This window comes from Triturus cristatus, chromosome 8, assembly GCF_964204655.1.
Source record: "Triturus cristatus chromosome 8, aTriCri1.1, whole genome shotgun sequence".
NCBI lineage: Eukaryota > Metazoa > Chordata > Amphibia > Caudata > Salamandridae > Triturus > Triturus cristatus.
The window spans coordinates 837,077,646-837,095,783 of NC_140591.1; the positions used below are offsets into that span (position 1 = coordinate 837,077,646).

The 18,138-nt window shown below is 35.4% G+C and overlaps 1 protein-coding gene across 1 annotated transcript in view; it reads left to right on the plus strand.

The window, feature by feature from the left end:
* Positions 1–18,138, plus strand: part of LOC146805146 (coagulation factor X-like) — a 466,750-nt gene that overhangs the window by 77,252 nt on the left and 371,360 nt on the right. The window lies entirely within an intron of this gene.

The window sequence follows — 18,138 nt, forward strand, 5'->3', positions numbered from 1 at the left end:
GAATGTCAGGAATGTCATGTCTTTTAATGGAATGTCAGGAATGTCATGTATTTTAATGGAATGTTAGGAATGTCATGTCTTTTAATGGAATGTCATGTCTTTTAATGGAATGTCAGGAATGTCATGTCTTTTAATGGAATGTCAGGAATGTCATGTCATAGAATGGAATGTCAGGAATGTCATGTCTTTTAATGGAATGTCAGGAATGTCATGTCTTTTAATGGAATGTCAGGAATGTCATGTCATAGAATGGAATGTCAGGAATGTCATGTCTTTTAATGGAATGTCATGTCTTGGAATGGAATGTCATGTCTTAATGGAATGTCATGTCTTTTAATGGAATGTCAGGAATGTCATATCTTTTAATGGAATGTCAGGAATGTCATGTCTTTTAATGGAATGTCAGGAATGTCATGTCTTTTAATGGAATGTCATGTCTTTTAATGGAATGTCAGGAATGTCATGTCTTTTAATGGAATGTCAGGAATGTCATGTAATAGAATGGAATGTCAGGAATGTCATGTCTTTTAATGGAATGTCAGGAATGTCATGTCTTTTAATGGAATGTCAGGAATGTCATGTCATAGAATGGAATGTCAGGAATGTCATGTCTTTTCATGGAATGTCAGGAATGTCATGTCATAGAATGGAATGTCATGTCAGAATGGAATGTCAAGAATGTCATGTCATAGAATGGAATGTCAGGAATGTCATGTCTTTTAATGGAATGTCAGGAATGTCATGTCTTTTAATGGAATGTCATGTATTTTAATGGAATGTCAGGAATGTCATGTCTTTTCATGGAATGTCAGGAATGTCATGTCTTTTAATGGAATGTCAGGAATGTCATGTCTTGGAATGGAATGTCAGGAATGTCATGTCTTTTAATGGAATGTCAGGAATGTCATGTCTTTTCATGGAATGTCAGGAATGTCATGTCTTTTAATGGAATGTCAGGAATGTCATGTCATAGAATGGAATGTCAGGAATGTCATGTCTTTTAATGGAATGTCAGGAATGTCATGTCTTTTAATGGAATGTCAGGAATGTCATGTCATAGAATGGAATGTCAGGAATGTCATGTCTTTTCATGGAATGTCATGTCATAGAATGGAATGTCATGTCATAGAATGGAATGTCAGGAATGTCATGTCATAGAATGGAATGTCAGGAATGTCATGTCTTTTAATGGAATGTCAGGAATGTCATGTCTTTTAATGGAATGTCAGGAATGTCATGTATTTTAATGGAATGTCAGGAATGTCATGTCTTTTAATGGAATGTTATGTCTTGGAATGGAATGTCAGGAATGTCATGTCTTTTAATGGAATGTCAGGAATGTCATGTCTTTTAATGGAATGTCAGGAATGTCATGTCTTTTAATGGAATGTCATGTCTTTTAATGGAATGTCAGGAATGTCATGTCTTTTAATGGAATGTCAGGAATGTCATGTCATAGAATGGGATGTCAGGAATGTCATGTCTTTTAATGGAATGTCAGGAATGTCATGTCATAGAATGGAATGTCATGTCATAGAATGGAATGTCAGGAATGTCACGTCATAGAATGGAATGTCAGGAATGTCATGTCTTTTCATGGAATGTCAGGAATGTCATGTCATAGAATGGAATGTCATGTCTTGGAATAGAATGTCAGGAATGTCATGTCTTTTAATGGAATGTCAGGAATGTCATGTCATAGAACGGAATGTCATGTCTTTTAATGGAATGTCAGGAATGTCATGTCTTTTAATGGAATGTCAGGAATGTCATGTCTTTTAATGGAATGTCATGTCTTGGAATGGAATGTCAGGAATGTCATGTCTTAATGGAATGTCATGTCTTTTAATGGAATGTCAGGAATGTCATGTCTTTTAATGGAATGTCAGGAATGTCATGTCTTTTAATGGAATGTCATGTCTTTTAATGGAATGTCAGGAATGTCATGTCTTTTAATGGAATGTCAGGAATGTCATGTCATAGAATGGAATGTCAGGAATGTCATGTCTTTTAATGGAATGTCAGGAATGTCATGTCATAGAATGGAATGTCATGTCAGAATGGAATGTCAAGAATGTCATGTCATAGAATGGAATGTCAGGAATGTCATGTCTTTTCATGGAATGTCAGGAATGTCATGTCTTTTAATGGAATGTCAGGAATGTCATGTCATAGAATGGAATGTCAGGAATGTCATGTCTTTTAATGGAATGTCAGGAATGTCATGTCATAGAATGGAATGTCAGGAATGTCATGTCTTTTAATGGAATGTCAGGAATGTCATGTCATAGAATGGAATGTCATGTCTTGGAATGGAATGTCAGGAATGTCATGTCTTTTAATGGAATGTCAGGAATGTCATGTCATAGAACGGAATGCCATGTCTTTTAATGGAATGTCAGGAATGTCATGTCTTTTAATGGAATGTCAGGAATGTCATGTCATAGAATGGAATGTCAGGAATGTCATGTCTTTTAATGGAATATCATGTCTTGGAATAGAATGTCAGGAATGTCATGTCTTTTAATGGAATGTCAGGAATGTCATATCATAGAATGGAATGTCAGGAATGTCATGTCTTTTAATGGAATGTCAGGAATGTCATGTCTTTTAATGGAATGTCAGGAATGTCATGTCTTTTAATGGAATGTCAGGAATGTCATGTCTTTTAATGGAATGTCATGTCTTTTAATGGAATGTCAGGAATATCATGTCTTTTAATGGAATGTCAGGAATGTCATGTCTTTTAATGGAATGTCAGGAATGTCATGTCTTTTAATGGAATGTCATGTCTTTTAATGGAATGTCAGGAATGTCATGTCTTTTAATGGAATGTCAGGAATGTCATGTCATAGAATGGAATGTCAGGAATGTCATGTCTTTTAATGGAATGTCAGGAATGTCATGTCATAGAATGGAATGTCATGTCATAGAATGGAATGTCAGGAATGTCATGTCATAGAATGGAATGTCAGGAATGTCATGTCTTTTCATGGAATGTCAGGAATGTCATGTCTTTTAATGGAATGTCAGGAATGTCATGTCATAGAATGGAATGTCAGGAATGTCATGTCTTTTAATGGAATGTCAGGAATGTCATGTCATAGAATGGAATGTCATGTCTTGGAATGGAATGTCAGGAATGTCATGTCTTTTAATGGAATGTTAGGAATGTCATGTCATAGAACGGAATGTCATGTCTTTTAATGGAATGTCAGGAATGTCATGTCTTTTAATGGAATGTCAGGAATGTCATGTCATAGAATAGAATGTCAGGAATGTCATGTCTTTTAATGGAATGTCAGGAATGTCATGTCATAGAATGGAATGTCATGTCTTGGAATGGAATGTCAGGAATGTCATGTCTTTTAATGGAATGTCAGGAATGTCATGTCATAGAACGGAATGTCATGTCTTTTAATGGAATGTCAGGAATGTCATGTCTTTTAATGGAATGTCAGGAATGTCATGTCTTTTAATGGAATGTCATGTCTTGGAATGGAATGTCAGGAATGTCATGTCTTAATGGAATGTCATGTCTTTTAATGGAATGTCAGGAATGTCATGTCTTTTAATGGAATGTCAGGAATGTCATGTCTTTTAATGGAATGTCAGGAATGTCATGTCTTTTAATGGAATGTCATGTCTTGGAATGGAATGTCAGGAATGTCATGTCTTAATGGAATGTCATGTCTTTTAATGGAATGTCAGGAATGTCATGTCTTTTAATGGCATGTCAGGAATGTCATGTCATAGAATGGAATGTCAGGAATGTCATGTCTTTTAATGGAATGTCAGGAATGTCATGTCATATTATGGAATGTCAGGAATGTCATGTCTTTTAATGGAATGTCAGGAATGTCATGTCATAGAATGGAATGTCAGGAATGTCATGTCTTTTAATGGAATGTCAGGAATGTCATGTCATAGAATGGAATGTCATGTCTTGGAATAGAATGTCAGGAATGTCATGTCTTTTAATGGAATGTCAGGAATGTCATGTCATAGAACGGAATGTCATGTCTTTTAATGGAATGTCAGGAATGTCATGTCTTTTAATGGAATGTCAGGAATGTAATGTCTTTTAATGGAATGTCATGTCTTGGAATGGAATGTCAGGAATGTCATGTCTTAATGGAATGTCATGTCTTTTAATGGAATGTCAGGAATGTCATGTCTTTTAATGGAATGTCAGGAATGTCATGTCTTTTAATGGAATGTCAGGAATGTCATGTCTTTTAATGGAATGTCATGTCTTTTAATGGAATGTCAGGAATGTCATTTCTTTTAATGGAATGTCAGGAATGTCATGTCATAGAATGGAATGTCAGGAATGTCATGTCTTTTAATGGAATATCAGGAATGTCATGTCTTTTAATGGAATGTCAGGAATGTCATGTCATAGAATGGAATGTCAGGAATGTCATGTCTTTTCATGGAATGTCAGGAATGTCATGTCATAGAATGGAATGTCATGTCAGAATGGAATGTCAAGAATGTCATGTCATAGAATGGAATGTCAGGAATGTCATGTCTTTTCATGGAATGTCAGGAATGTCATGTCTTTTAATGGAATGTCAGGAATGTCATGTCATAGAATGGAATGTCAGGAATGTCATGTCTTTTAATGAAATGTCAGGAATGTCATGTCATAGAATGGAATGTCAGGAATGTCATGTCTTTTAATGGAATGTCAGGAATGTCATGTCATAGAATGGAATGTCATGTCTTGGAATGGAATGTCAGGAATGTCATGTCTTTTAATGGAATGTCAGGAATGTCATGTCATAGAACGGAATGTCATGTCTTTTAATGGAATGTCAGGAATGTCATGTCTTTTAATGGAATGTCAGGAATGTCATGTCATAGAATGGAATGTCAGGAATGTCATGTCTTTTAATGGAATGTCATGTCTTGGAATAGAATGTCAGGAATGTCATGTCTTTTAATGGAATGTCAGGAATGTCATATCATAGAATGGAATGTCAGGAATGTCATGTCTTTTAATGGAATGTCAGGAATGTCATGTCTTTTAATAGAATGTCAGGAATGTCATGTCTTTTAATGGAATGTCATGTCTTTTAATGGAATGTCAGGAATATCATGTCTTTTAATGGAATGTCAGGAATGTCATGTCTTTTAATGGAATGTCATGTCTTGGAATGGAATGTCAGGAATGTCATGTCTTAATGGAATGTCATGTCTTTTAATGGAATGTCAGGAATGTCATGTCTTTTAATGGAATGTCAGGAATGTCATGTCTTTTAATGGAATGTCAGGAATGTCATGTCTTTTAATGGAATGTCATGTCTTTTAATGGAATGTCAGGAATGTCATGTCTTTTAATGGCATGTCAGGAATGTCATGTCATAGAATGGAATGTCAGGAATGTCATGTCTTTTAATGGAATGTCAGGAATGTCATGTCATATTATGGAATGTCAGGAATGTCATGTCTTTTAATGGAATGTCAGGAATGTCATGTCATAGAATGGAATGTCAGGAATGTCATGTCTTTTAATGGAATGTCAGGAATGTCATGTCATAGAATGGAATGTCATGTCTTGGAATAGAATGTCAGGAATGTCATGTCTTTTAATGGAATGTCAGGAATGTCATGTCATAGAACGGAATGTCATGTCTTTTAATGGAATGTCAGGAATGTCATGTCTTTTAATGGAATGTCAGGAATGTCATGTCTTTTAATGGAATGTCATGTCTTGGAATAGAATGTCAGGAATGCCATGTCTTAATGGAATGTCATGTCTTTTAATGGAATGTCAGGAATGTCATGTCTTTTAATGGAATGTCAGGAATGTCATGTCTTTTAATGGAATGTCAGGAATGTCATGTCTTTTAATGGAATGTCATGTCTTTTAATGGAATGTCAGGAATGTCATGTCATAGAATGGAATGTCAGGAATGTCATGTCTTTTAATGGAATGTCAGGAATGTCATGTCATAGAATGGAATGTCATGTCAGAATGGAATGTCAAGAATGTCATGTCATAGAATGGAATGTCAGGAATGTCATGTCTTTTCATGGAATGTCAGGAATGTCATGTCTTTTAATGGAATGTCAGGAATGTCATGTCATAGAATGGAATGTCAGGAATGTCATGTCTTTTAATGGAATGTCAGGAATGTCATGTCATAGAATGGAATGTCAGGAATGTCATGTCTTTTAATGGAATGTCAGGAATGTCATGTCATAGAATGGAATGTCATGTCTTGGAATGGAATGTCAGGAATGTCATGTCTTTTAATGGAATGTCAGGAATGTCATGTCATAGAACGGAATGTCATGTCTTTTAATGGAATGTCAGGAATGTCATGTCTTTTAATGGAATGTCAGGAATGTCATGTCATAGAATGGAATGTCAGGAATGTCATGTCTTTTAATGGAATGTCATGTCTTGGAATAGAATGTCAGGAATGTCATGTCTTTTAATGGAATGTCAGGAATGTCATATCATAGAATGGAATGTCAGGAATGTCATGTCTTTTAATGGAATGTCAGGAATATCATGTCTTTTAATGGAATGTCAGGAATGTCATGTCATAGAATGGAATGTCAGGAATGTCATGTCTTTTCATGGAATGTCATGTCATAGAATGGAATGTCATGTCATAGAATGGAATGTCAGGAATGTCATGTCATAGAATGGAATGTCAGGAATGTCATGTCTTTTAATGGAATGTCAGGAATGTCATGTCTTTTAATGGAATGTCAGGAATGTCATGTCATAGAATGGAATGTCAGCAATGTCATGTCTTTTAATGGAATGTCAGGAATGTCATGTCATAGAATGGAATGTCATGTCTTGGAATGGAATGTCAGGAATGTCATGTCATAGAATGGAATGTCATGTCATAGAATGGAATGTCAGGAATGTCATGTCTTTTCATGGAATGTCAGGAATGTCATGTCATAGAATAGAATGTCATGTCATAGAATGGAATGTCAGGAATGTCATGTCAGAATGGAATGTCAGGAATGTCATGTCTTTTAATGGAATGTCAGGAATGTCATGTCTTTTAATGGAATGTCAGGAATGTCATGTCATAGAATGGAATGTCAGGAATGTCATGTATTTTAATGGAATGTCAGGAATGTCATGTCATAGAATGGAATGTCAGGAATGTCATGTCTTTTAATGGAATGTCAAGAATGTCATGTCATAGAATGGAATGTCATGTCTTGGAATGGAATGTCAGGAATGTCATGTCTTTTAATGGAATGTCAGGAATGTCATGTCATAGAACGGAATGTCATATCTTTTAATGGAATGTCAGGAATGTCATGTCTTTTAATGGAATGTCAGGAATGTCATGTCATAGAATGGAATGTCAGGAATGTCATGTCTTTTAATGGAATGTCAGGAATGTCATGTCTTGGAATGGAATGTCAGGAATGTCATGTCTTTTAATGGAATGTCAGGAATGTCATGTCATAGAATGGAATGTCCTGAATGTCATGTCTTTTAATGGAATGTCATGTCTTGGAATGGAATGTCAGGAATGTCATGTCTTTTAATGGAATGTCAGGAATGTCATGTCTTTTAATGGAATGTCAAGAATGTCATGTCTTGGAATGGAATGTCAGGAATGTCATGTCTTTTAATGGAATGTCAGGAATGTCATGTCTTTTAATGGAATGTCAGGAATGTCATGTCTTGGAATGAAATGTCAGGAATGTCATGTCTTTTAATGGAATGTCAGGAATGTCATGTCATAGAATGGAATGTCAGGAATGTCATGTCTTTTAATGGAATGTCAGGAATGTCATGTCTTTTAATGGAATGTCATGTCTTTTAATGGAATGTCAGGAATGTCATGTCTTTTAATGGAATGTCAGGAATGTCATGTCTTTTAATGGAATGTCAGGAATGTCATGTCTTTTAATGGAATGTCATGTCTTTTAATGGAATGTCAGGAATGTCATGTCTTTTAATGGAATGTCAGGAATGTCATGTCATAGAATGGAATGTCAGGAATGTCATGTCTTTTAATGGAATGTCAGGAATGTCATGTCTTTTAATGGAATGTCAGGAATGTCATGTCATAGAATGGAATGTCAGGAATGTCATGTCTTTTCATGGAATATCAGGAATGTCATGTCATAGAATGGAATGTCATGTCATAGAATGGAATGTCAGGAATGTCATGTCATAGAATGGAATGTCAGGAATGTCATGTCTTTTAATGGAATGTCAGGAATGTCATGTCTTTTAATGGAATGTCAGGAATGTCATGTATTTTAATGGAATGTCAGGAATGTCATGTCTTTTCATGGAATGTCAGGAATGTCATGTCTTTTAATGGAATGTCAGGAATGTCATGTCTTGGAATGGAATGTCAGGAATGTCATGTCTTTTAATGGAATGTCAGGAATGTCATGTCTTTTCATGGAATGTCAGGAATGTCATGTCTTTTAATGGAATGTCAGGAATGTCATGTCATAGAATGGAATGTCAGGAATGTCATGTCTTTTAATGGAATGTCAGGAATGTCATGTCTTTTAATGGAATGTCAGGAATGTCATGTCATAGAATGGAATGTCAGGAATGTCATGTCTTTTAATGGAATGTCAGGAATGTCATGTCATAGAATGGAATGTCATGTCATAGAATGGAATGTCAGGAATGTCATGTCATAGAATGGAATGTCAGGAATGTCATGTCTTTTCATGGAATGTCAGGAATGTCATGTCTTTTAATGGAATGTCAGGAATGTCATGTCATAGAATGGAATGTCAGGAATGTCATGTCTTTTAATGGAATGTCAGGAATGTCATGTCATAGAATGGAATGTCAGGAATGTCATGTCTTTTAATGGAATGTCAGGAATGTCATGTCATAGAATGGAATGTCATGTCTTGGAATGGAATGTCAGGAATGTCATGTCTTTTAATGGAATGTTAGGAATGTCATGTCATAGAACAGAATGTCATGTCTTTTAATGGAATGTCAGGAATGTCATGTCTTTTAATGGAATGTCAGGAATGTCATGTCATAGAATGGAATGTCAGGAATGTCATGTCTTTTAATGGAATGTCAGGAATGTCATGTCATAGAATGGAATGTCATGTCTTGGAATGGAATGTCAGGAATGTCATGTCTTTTAATGGAATGTCAGGAATGTCATGTCATAGAACGGAATGTCATGTCTTTTAATGGAATGTCAGGAATGTCATGTCTTTTAATGGAATGTCAGGAATGTCATGTCTTTTAATGGAATGTCATATCTTGGAATGGAATGTCAGGAATGTCATGTCTTAATGGAATGTCATGTCTTTTAATGGAATGTCAGGAATGTCATGTCTTTTAATGGAATGTCAGGAATGTTATGTCTTTTAATGGAATGTCAGGAATGTCATGTCTTTTAATGGAATGTCATGTCTTTTAATGGAATGTCAGGAATGTCATGTCTTTTAATGGCATGTCAGGAATGTCATGTCATAGAATGGAATGTCAGGAATGTCATGTCTTTTAATGGAATGTCAGGAATGTCATGTCATATTATGGAATGTCAGGAATGTCATGTCTTTTAATGGAATGTCAGGAATGTCATGTCATAGAATGGAATGTCAGGAATGTCATGTCTTTTAATGGAATGTCATGTCATAGAATGGAATGTCATGTCTTGGAATAGAATGTCAGGAATGTCATGTCTTTTAATGGAATGTCAGGAATGTCATGTCATAGAACGGAATGTCATGTCTTTTAATGGAATGTCAGGAATGTCATGTCTTTTAATGGAATGTCAGGAATGTCATGTCTTTTAATGGAATGTCATGTCTTGGAATGGAATGTCAGGAATGTCATGTCTTAATGGAATGTCATGTCTTTTAATGGAATGTCAGGAATGTCATGTCTTTTAATGGAATGTCAGGAATGTCATGTCTTTTAATGGAATGTCAGGAATGTCATGTCTTTTAATGGAATGTCATGTCTTTTAATGGAATGTCAGGAATGTCATGTCTTTTAATGGAATGTCAGGAATGTCATGTCATAGAATGGAATGTCAGGAATGTCATGTCTTTTAATGGAATGTCAGGAATGTCATGTCTTTTAATGGAATGTCAGGAATGTCATGTCATAGAATGGAATGTCAGGAATGTCATGTCTTTTAATGGAATGTCAGGAATGTCATGTCATAGAATGGAATGTCAGGAATGTCATGTCTTTTAATGGAATGTCAGGAATGTCATGTCATAGAATGGAATGTCATGTCTTGGAATGGAATGTCAGGAATGTCATGTCTTTTAATGGAATGTCAGGAATGTCATGTCATAGAACGGAATGTCATGTCTTTTAATGGAATGTCAGGAATGTCATGTCTTTTAATGGAATGTCTGGAATGTCATGTCATAGAATGGAATTTCAGGAATGTCATGTCTTTTAATGGAATGTCATGTCTTGGAATAGAATGTCAGGAATGTCATGTCTTTTAATGGAATGTCAGGAATGTCATATCATAGAATGGAATGTCAGGAATGTCATGTCTTTTAATGGAATGTCAGGAATGTCATGTCTTTTAATGGAATGTCAGGAATGTCATGTCTTTTAATGGAATGTCATGTCTTTTAATGGAATGTCAGGAATATCATGTCTTTTAATGGAATGTCAGGAATGTCATGTCTTTTAATGGAATGTCAGGAATGTCATGTCATAGAATGGAATATCAGGAATGTCATGTCTTTTAATGGAATGTCAGGAATGTCTTGTCTTTTAATGGAATGTCATGTCTTTTAATGGAATGTCAGGAATGTCATGTCTTTTAATGGAATGTCAGGAATGTCATGTCTTTTAATGGAATGTCAGGAATGTCATGTCTTTTAATGGAATGTCATGTCTTTTAATGGAATGTCAGGAATGTCATGTCTTTTAATGGAATGTCAGGAATGTCATGTCATAGAATGGAATGTCAGGAATGTCATGTCATAGAATGGAATGTCAGGAATGTCATGTCTTTTAATGGAATGTCAGGAATGTCATGTCTTTTCATGGAATGTCAGGAATGTCATGTCATAGAATGGAATGTCATGTCATAGAATGGAATGTCAGGAATGTCATGTCATAGAATGGAATGTCAGGAATGTCATGTCTTTTAATGGAATGTCAGGAATGTCATGTATTTTAATGGAATGTCAGGAATGTCATGTCTTTTAATGGAATGTCAGGAATGTCATGTCTTTTCATGGAATGTCAGGAATGTCATGTCTTTTAATGGAATGTCAGGAATGTCATGTCTTGGAATGGAATGTCAGGAATGTCATGTCTTTTAATGGAATGTCAGGAATGTCATGTCTTTTCATGGAATGTCAGGAATGTCATGTCTTTTAATGGAATGTCAGGAATGTCATGTCATAGAATGGAATGTCAGGAATGTCATGTCTTTTAATGGAATGTCAGGAATGTCATGTCTTTTAATGGAATGTCAGGAATGTCATGTCATAGAATGGAATGTCAGGAATGTCATGTCTTTTCATGGAATGTCATGTCATAGAATGGAATGTCATGTCATAGAATGGAATGTCAGGAATGTCATGTCATAGAATGGAATGTCAGGAATGTCATGTCTTTTAATGAAATGTCAGGAATGTCATGTATTTTAATGGAATGTCAGGAATGTCATGTCATAGAACGGAATGTCATGTCTTTTAATGGAATGTCAGGAATGTCATGTCTTTTAATGGAATGTCAGGAATATCATGTCTTTTAATGGAATGTCAAGAATGTCATGTCTTGGAATGGAATGTCAGGAATGTCATGTCTTTTAATGGAATGTCAGGAATGTCATGTCTTTTAATGGAATGTCAGGAATGTCATGTCTTTTAATGGAATGTCATGTCTTTTAATGGAATGTCAGGAATGTCATGTCATAGAATGGAATGTCAGGAATGTCATATCTTTTAATGGAATGTCAGGAATGTCATGTCATAGAATGGAATGTCAGGAATGTCATGTCTTTTAATGGAATGTCAGGAATGTCATGTCATAGAATGGAATGTCATGTCTTGGAATGGAATGTCAGGAATGTCATGTCTTTTAATGGAATGTCAGGAATGTCATGTCATAGAATGGAATGTCATGTCTTTTAATGGAATGTCAGGAATGTAATGTCTTTTAATGGAATGTCAGGAATGTCATGTCATAGAATGGAATGTCAGGAATGTCATGTCTCTTAATGGAATGTCATGTCTTGGAATAGAATGTCAGGAATGTCATGTCTTTTAATGGAATGTCAGGAATGTCATATCATAGAATGGAATGTCAGGAATGTCATGTCTTTTAATGGAATGTCAGGAATGTCATGTCTTTTAATGGAATGTCATGTCTTTTAATGGAATGTCAGGAATATCATGTCTTTTAATGGAATGTCAGGAATGTCATGTCTTTTAATGGAATGTCAGGAATGTCATGTCATAGAATGGAATGTCAGGAATGTCATGTCTTTAATGGAATGTCAGGAATGTCATGTCTTTTAATGGAATGTCATGTCTTTTAATGGAATGTCAGGAATGTCATGTCTTTTAATGGAATGTCAGGAATGTCATGTATTTTAATGGAATGTCAGGAATGTCATGTCTTTTAATGGAATGTCATGTCTTTTAATGGAATGTCAGGAATGTCATGTCTTTTAATGGAATGTCAGGAATGTCATGTCATAGAATGGAATGTCAGGAATGTCATGTCTTTTAATGGAATGTCAGGAATGTCATGTCTTTTAATGGAATGTCAGGAATGTCATGTCATAGAATGGAATGTCAGGAATGTCATGTCTTTTAATGGAATGTCATGTCTTGGAATGGAATGTCAGGAATGTCATGTCTTAATGGAATGTCATGTCTTTTAATGGAATGTCAGGAATGTCATGTCTTTTAATGGAATGTCAGGAATGTCATGTCTTTTAATGGAATGTCAGGAATGTCATGTCTTTTAATGGAATGTCATGTCTTTTAATGGAATGTCAGGAATGTCATGTCTTTTAATGGAATGTCAGGAATGTCATGTCATAGAATGGAATGTCAGGAATGTCATGTCTTTTAATGGAATGTCAGGAATGTCATGTCTTTTAATGGAATGTCAGGAATGTCATGTCATAGAATGGAATGTCAGGAATGTCATGTCTTTTCATGGAATGTCAGGAATGTCATGTCATAGAATGGAATGTCATGTCAGAATGGAATGTCAAGAATGTCATGTCATAGAATGGAATGTCAGGAATGTCATGTCTTTTAATGGAATGTCAGGAATGTCATGTCTTTTAATGGAATGTCATGTATTTTAATGGAATGTCAGGAATGTCATGTCTTTTCATGGAATGTCAGGAATGTCATGTCTTTTAATGGAATGTCAGGAATGTCATGTCTTGGAATGGAATGTCAGGAATGTCATGTCTTTTAATGGAATGTCAGGAATGTCATGTCTTTTCATGGAATGTCAGGAATGTCATGTCTTTTAATGGAATGTCAGGAATGTCATGTCATAGAATGGAATGTCAGGAATGTCATGTCTTTTAATGGAATGTCAGGAATGTCATGTCTTTTAATGGAATGTCAGGAATGTCATGTCATAGAATGGAATGTCAGGAATGTCATGTCTTTTCATGGAATGTCATGTCATAGAATGGAATGTCATGTCATAGAATGGAATGTCAGGAATGTCATGTCATAGAATGGAATGTCAGGAATGTCATGTCTTTTAATGGAATGTCAGGAATGTCATGTATTTTAATGGAATGTCAGGAATGTCATGTCTTTTAATGGAATGTCAGGAATGTCATGTATTTTAATGGAATGTCAGGAATGTCATGTCTTTTAATGGAATGTTATGTCTTGGAATGGAATGTCAGGAATGTCATGTCTTTTAATGGAATGTCATGTCTTTTAATGGAATGTCAGGAATGTCATGTCTTTTAATGGAATGTCAGGAATGTCATGTCTTTTAATGGAATGTCATGTCTTTTAATGGAATGTCAGGAATGTCATGTCTTTTAATGGAATGTCAGGAATGTCATGTCATAGAATGGGATGTCAGGAATGTCATGTCTTTTGATGGAATGTCAGGAATGTCATGTCATAGAATGGAATGTCATGTCATAGAATGGAATGTCATGTCATAGAATGGAATGTCAGGAATGTCACGTCATAGAATGGAATGTCAGGAATGTCATGTCTTTTCATGGAATGTCAGGAATGTCATGTCATAGAATGGAATGTCATGTCTTGGAATAGAATGTCAGGAATGTCATGTCTTTTAATGGAATGTCAGGAATGTCATGTCATAGAACGGAATGTCATGTCTTTTAATGGAATGTCAGGAATGTCATGTCTTTTAATGGAATGTCAGGAATGTCATGTCTTTTAATGGAATGTCAGGAATGTCATGTCTTTTAATGGAATGTCATGTCTTGGAATGGAATGTCAGGAATGTCATGTCTTAATGGAATGTCATGTCTTTTAATGGAATGTCAGGAATGTCATGTCTTTTAATGGAATGTCAGGAATGTCATGTCTTTTAATGGAATGTCATGTCTTTTAATGGAATGTCAGGAATGTCATGTCTTTTAATGGAATGTCAGGAATGTCATGTCATAGAATGGAATGTCAGGAATGTCATGTCTTTTAATGGAATGTCAGGAATGTCATGTCATAGAATGGAATGTCATGTCAGAATGGAATGTCAAGAATGTCATGTCATAGAATGGAATGTCAGGAATGTCATGTCTTTTCATGGAATGTCAGGAATGTCATGTCTTTTAATGGAATGTCAGGAATGTCATGTCATAGAATGGAATGTCAGGAATGTCATGTCTTTTAATGGAATGTCAGGAATGTCATGTCATAGAATGGAATGTCAGGAATGTCATGTCTTTTAATGGAATGTCAGGAATGTCATGTCATAGAATGGAATGTCATGTCTTGGAATGGAATGTCAGGAATGTCATGTCTTTTAATGGAATGTCAGGAATGTCATGTCATAGAACGGAATGCCATGTCTTTTAATGGAATGTCAGGAATGTCATGTCTTTTAATGGAATGTCAGGAATGTCATGTCATAGAATGGAATGTCAGGAATGTCATGTCTTTTAATGGAATGTCATGTCTTGGAATAGAATGTCAGGAATGTCATGTCTTTTAATGGAATGTCAGGAATGTCATATCATAGAATGGAATGTCAGGAATGTCATGTCTTTTAATGGAATGTCAGGAATGTCATGTCTTTTAATGGAATGTCATGTCTTTTAATGGAATGTCAGGAATATCATGTCTTTTAATGGAATGTCAGGAATGTCATGTCTTTTAATGGAATGTCAGGAATGTCATGTCTTTTAATGGAATGTCATGTCTTTTAATGGAATGTCAGGAATGTCATGTCTTTTAATGGAATGTCAGGAATGTCATGTCATAGAATGGAATGTCAGGAATGTCATGTCTTTTAATGGAATGTCAGGAATGTCATGTCATAGAATGGAATGTCATGTCATAGAATGGAATGTCAGGAATGTCATGTCATAGAATGGAATGTCAGGAATGTCATGTCTTTTCATGGAATGTCAGGAATGTCATGTCTTTTAATGGAATGTCAGGAATGTCATGTCATAGAATGGAATGTCAGGAATGTCATGTCTTTTAATGGAATGTCAGGAATGTCATGTCATAGAATGGAATGTCAGGAATGTCATGTCTTTTAATGGAATGTCAGGAATGTCATGTCATAGAATGGAATGTCATGTCTTGGAATGGAATGTCAGGAATGTCATGTCTTTTAATGGAATGTTAGGAATGTCATGTCATAGAACGGAATGTCATGTCTTTTAATGGAATGTCAGGAATGTCATGTCTTTTAATGGAATGTCAGGAATGTCATGTCAGAATAGAATGTCAGGAATGTCATGTCTTTTAATGGAATGTCAGGAATGTCATGTCATAGAATGGAATGTCATGTCTTGGAATGGAATGTCAGGAATGTCATGTCTTTTAATGGAATGTCAGGAATGTCATGTCATAGAACGGAATGTCATGTCTTTTAATGGAATGTCAGGAATGTCATGTCTTTTAATGGAATGTCAGGAATGTCATGTCTTTTAATGGAATGTCATGTCTTGGAATGGAATGTCAGGAATGTCATGTCTTAATGGAATGTCATGTCTTTTAATGGAATGTCAGGAATGTCATGTCTTTTAATGGAATGTCAGGAATGTCATGTCTTTTAATGGAATGTCATGTCTTTTAATGGAATGTCAGGAATGTCATGTCTTTTAATGGCATGTCAGGAATGTCATGTCATAGAATGGAATGTCAGGAATGTCATGTCTTTTAATGGAATGTCAGGAATGTCATGTCATATTATGGAATGTCAGGAATGTCATGTCTTTTAATGGAATGTCAGGAATGTCATGTCATAGAATGGAATGTCAGGAATGTCATGTCTTTTAATGGAATGTCAGGAATGTCATGTCATAGAATGGAATGTCATGTCTTGGAATAGAATGTCAGGAATGTCATGTCTTTTAATGGAATGTCAGGAATGTCATGTCATAGAACGGAATGTCATGTCTTTTAATGGAATGTCAGGAATGTCATGTCTTTTAATGGAATGTCAGGAATGTAATGTCTTTTAATGGAATGTCATGTCTTGGAATGGAATGTCAGGAATGTCATGTCTTAATGGAATGTCATGTCTTTTAATGGAATGTCAGGAATGTCATGTCTTTTAATGGAATGTCAGGAATGTCATGTCTTTTAATGGAATGTCAGGAATGTCATGTCTTTTAATGGAATGTCATGTCTTTTAATGGAATGTCAGGAATGTCATGTCTTTTAATGGAATGTCAGGAATGTCATGTCATAGAATGGAATGTCAGGAATGTCATGTCTTTTAATGGAATATCAGGAATGTCATGTCTTTTAATGGAATGTCAGGAATGTCATGTCATAGAATGGAATGTCAGGAATGTCATGTCTTTTAATGGAATGTCAGGAATGTCATGTCTTTTAATGGAATGTCATGTCTTTTAATGGAATGTCAGGAATATCATGTCTTTTAATGGAATGTCAGGAATGTCATGTCTTTTAATGGAATGTCAGGAATGTCATGTCATAGAATGGAATGTCAGGAATGTCATGTCTTTTAATGGAATGTCAGGAATGTCATGTCTTTTAATGGAATGTCATGTCTTTTAATGGAATGTCAGGAATGTCATGTCTTTTAATGGAATGTCAGGAATGTCATGTATTTTAATGGAATGTCAGGAATGTCATGTCTTTTAATGGAATGTCATGTCTTTTAATGGAATGTCAGGAATGTCATGTCTTTTAATGGAATGTCAGGAATGTCATGTCATAGAATGGAATGTCAGGAATGTCATGTCTTTTAATGGAATGTCAGGAATGTCATGTCTTTTAATGGAATGTCAGGAATGTCATGTCATAGAATGGAATGTCAGGAATGTCATGTCTTTTAATGGAATGTCATGTCTTGGAATGGAATGTCAGGAATGTCATGTCTTAATGGAATGTCATGTCTTTTAATGGAATGTCAGGAATGTCATGTCTTTTAATGGAATGTCAGGAATGTCATGTCTTTTAATGGAATGTCAGGAATGTCATGTCTTTTAATGGAATGTCATGTCTTTTAATGGAATGTCAGGAATGTCATGTCTTTTAATGGAATGTCAGGAATGTCATGTCATAGAATGGAATGTCAGGAATGTCATGTCTTTTAATGGAATGTCAGGAATGTCATGTCTTTTAATGGAATGTCAGGAATGTCATGTCATAGAATGGAATGTCAGGAATGTCATGTCTTTTCATGGAATGTCAGGAATGTCATGTCATAGAATGGAATGTCATGTCAGAATGGAATGTCAAGAATGTCATGTCATAGAATGGAATGTCAGGAATGTCATGTCTTTTAATGGAATGTCAGGAATGTCATGTCTTTTAATGGAATGTCATGTATTTTAATGGAATGTCAGGAATGTCATGTCTTTTCATGGAATGTCAGGAATGTCATGTCTTTTAATGGAATGTCAGGAATGTCATGTCTTGGAATGGAATGTCAGGAATGTCATGTCTTTTAATGGAATGTCAGGAATGTCATGTCTTTTCATGGAATGTCAGGAATGT